The sequence below is a fragment of the Triticum dicoccoides genome, chromosome 2A, assembly GCF_002162155.2.
Source record: "Triticum dicoccoides isolate Atlit2015 ecotype Zavitan chromosome 2A, WEW_v2.0, whole genome shotgun sequence".
Lineage (NCBI taxonomy): Eukaryota > Viridiplantae > Streptophyta > Magnoliopsida > Poales > Poaceae > Triticum > Triticum dicoccoides.
The window spans coordinates 291,275,521-291,279,436 of NC_041382.1; positions in this window are offsets into that span (position 1 = coordinate 291,275,521).

Genomic DNA, 3,916 nt, shown 5'->3' on the forward strand with positions numbered 1-3,916 from the left:
CCGGAGTTTTCTTGGACTCGCAGGATACTACCGGAGATTTATTGAGAATTTCTCAAAGATTGCGAAGCCTATGACTGAGTTGCTAAAGAAAGATACCAAGTTCATATGGACAGAGGAATGTGAGGCTAGTTTCCAGGAGTTGAAGAAACATTTGGTTACCTCACCAGTGTTGATTTTGCCAGACCAGACCAAAGATTATGAGGTGTATTCCGACACTTCACGTCGAGGACTTGGAGCAGTGCTTATGCAGGAAGGGAGAGTTGTTTCATATGCCTCAAGACAACTGAAACCTCATGAGTTGAATTATGCTACGCATGATTTGGAGTTAGCAGCCGTAGTGCATGCTTTAAAAACATGGAGGCATTTCCTCATTGGAAAACATTGTGAGGTGTACACGGATCATAAGAGTTTGAAGTACATTTTCACACAGAAGGAGTTGAATCTCAGACAAAGGGATGGTTGGAACTCATCAAGGATTACGATATGAGATTGCATTATCATCCCGTAAAAGCTAATGTAGTAGCTGACGCATTAAGCCGTAAGAGCCATGTCAATACGTTGATGACGGGAGAAATATCCAAGGAGTTAGCAGAAAATCTACGTGAACTATGTTTGGAAATAGTTCCGAGAGGCCATGTAGCAGCATTGGAGATTCAGTCAACTTTGATGGATAGAATCAGAGAAGTCCAGAAGACCGACAAAGAGATTGCCTCTGTTAAGGAGAAACTGAGCAAAGGAAAGGCTCAAGGATTTCGTGAGGATGAGCACGATACCCTATGGTTTGAAGACCGCGTTTACATGCCCAATGACCCGGAGGTCAGGAAGTTGATTTTACAAGAGGCACACGACTCACCGTATTTGATTCACCCAGGAAATACCAAGATGTATTTGGATTTGAAAGATATTTTCTGGTGGACCGGAATGAAGAAGGATATTGCGGAGTATGTAGCAGTTTGTGATGTATGTCAGAGAGTAAAGGCAGAGCATCAGAAGCCAGCAGGATTGTTACAACCATTGCCGATACCCGAATGGAAGTGGGATAAGCTAGGCATGGATTTTATCACGGGATTGCCCAGGACTCGTTCAGGCTATGACTCGATTTGGGTTGTAGTTGATCGATTGACGAAGGTAGCTCATTTTATCCCGGTAAAGACCACTTACACCAGTGCTAAGTTGGCAAAGATATACATGACCAGGATCGTATGTCTGCATGGAGTTCCAAGGAGTATCGTATCAGATAGAGGAACCCAGTTTACCTCAAAGTTCTGGAAGCAGTTGCACGAAACTTTGGGTACCAGGCTAGAATTCAGTACAACTTTTCATCCACAGACAGATGGACAGACCGAGAGAGTCAATCAGATTTTGGAAGATATGCTGAGAGCTTGTGCACTAGATTACGGATCTAGTTGGGACGATAATTTGCCATATGCAGAGTTCTCTTACAACAACAGTTACCAAGCCAGTTTAAAGATGGCCCCTTTCGAAGCCTTGTACGGAAGGAGGTGCAGGACACCGTTGTCATGGGACGAAGTTTGAGACCGCCAGTTGTTTGGACCTGACTTGACTAAAGAGTCTGAACAGAAGGTGAAGTTGATTTGCGATAGGCTCAAGGTAGCCCAGTCCAGACAGAAAAGTTATGCAGATTCTAAACGCAAGGAGACAGTTTACGAAGTCGGAGATAGAGCTTATCTTCGAGTATCTCCACTTCAGGGAACAAAGTGTTTTGGAGTTAAAGGGAAGTTAGCACCACGATTTGTAGGACCATATCGAGTTTTGGAGCGTATGGGAGAAGTGGCCTACAAGTTGGAATCGCCTGAAGGATTGTCAGGAGTTCATGATGTGTTCCCCATTTCTCAGTTAAAGAAATGTCACGCGGAGATGGCTGACATACCGTTGAGAGACACAGTGCCCTTAGAAACTATTCAATTGGATAACAATTTGACCTACGAGGAGAAGCCAATTAAGATCCTCGAGTTTGCCAGCCGAGTTACCCGCAGCAAGGTTATCAAGTTTTGCAAAGTTTAGTGGAGCCACCACACAGAGGATGAAGCCACCTGGGAGCGAGAGGAGGATTTGCTCAAGGACCACCCTCACCTATTTTCTAGCCAACCCGAAACTCGAGGGCGAGATTCAACTTAAGGGGGGTAGGTTTGTAACATCCCAAATTTTCAATTTGGAATGTTATACATTAGATCATCATTGCATATCATATTTTATTTTTGCATTTTGGTTGATCCTAGAAATTCTACGCAACTCAATGACCCACGGAGAGAGTTGGGGATTTCATTATTTTCATATTTGAGTTTTCTCAAATTTTGAGAATAGGATCATTTGATTTTAATTATTTTATCATCAATTATTTCTATTACAAAAATATGAGAGAGGGAATAAAATGACTTTCCCAAAATAAAGACATATTGAGGATTTAATAATAAAATCAAATAGGATTTTATTTCGGAGTTTTTCAGTGTTTTATTTAAATTTAGGAAAAATGTGCGTTTTTCAAAATTTCATTTAGGTCCCAAATAAGTGTTCACCTTGTGCCGCTTGATTTTAGAAGCTCGTGAAAATTTATTTCGGAATTTTTGGAGTCCGTTTAGTATTTATTTTTATTTTTATTCTGAGCGGAATAATTAAAAAAACGAACCGACCTACGGGCCTTGTCCGGATAGGACTCCGGCCCGAGGTGGCCATTAAAAGCCGGCCCAGCCCCCCCGGGAGAAACCCTAGCCGCCCAGCCCCTAGCCGCCGCCGCCACCTGCTCCCGCGCCGCCGCCGCCGGACGCCGCCGCCGCCGAGGTTCGCCGCGCCTCGATTTCCGTGCCATCGGTTTTTTTAAAAAAAAAATAGATCGGTTTTCGTTGGTTTTTCACCGGTTTTTTTTGTTTCGGCTTTTTTAAATAGATCGGTTTTTCCGGTTTATTTAAATAGCGAGCGTTCGTCCGTTCGTTCCTTCTAGCGAACATTCATCGTTTTTCTTTTTCTCGGATTAAATCCGCGATTTTTCTGATCGCGATTCCTGATTCGATTTTTTTAGTATAACTTTTTGCTCGTTTATCGGAATCAGGCGATTCAAGTGCCTAGATTTTCGTCTCGAAACCCTCTATCCGTTTAACCAACTTAAACAAGATTTTTCTACTGTAAAATTTGCCCTAGATCCAGATTAGTAGAATGACGTTGTTTTCTTTCGCCGTTTGACTTTCGTTGCTTCGTTCGATTTGATTCTTTTTGCCAACCAGAGTTCTTAAGTTGAACCTTCTGGTTAGATCTCTTATTTGACTTTTACCTGTGCATTAGATGAGTACTTATTGTATGCTTGTTTGTTTGTCTGCGATAGAATACCCGGAGTGCGCCGCCTGTTACTTCGAATCTCTAGGTTTCGCGGATCATCAGCAAGGCAAGTAACACTTTGATCATACCTTTCCTACTACCCAGTTTTATTGCATTAGATCAATCCTCAAACATTGCATGATTAGGATCTAATTAAATTGTGGGATGGGAAGTAGATGAGGTAGTACCTATTACCTGATTATGAACAAACCTTTGGGAGTTACTTCTACGTTTGCTTATTATGCCATGCTATGCTAGTAGACGTGGATTGGGTGAGTGATATCCATGACAGATGTGAGTTTTGTTAATTAACGGTTATCTAAGTTGGCAACTTAAACACACATCTGGGTGGATTGAGGCACCTGGGTATTCCAGAACTTGCATGTTTTCTTTTGGACCGCCACCCAGGCTCAAAGGGATCATGAGACTATTCATACTAGAAACTTCCGTGTGCAGCCACAAGCTATTATGGGCTCTAGCATAGTTGACTAAGTCGTGCGAACTCTTACAGTGGTAGACTAGCAGATGTAGGGGATGTAGGTGGTACGGTCTACCCGATCGTAAGGTGCTAGCGCTTTTGAAAGTC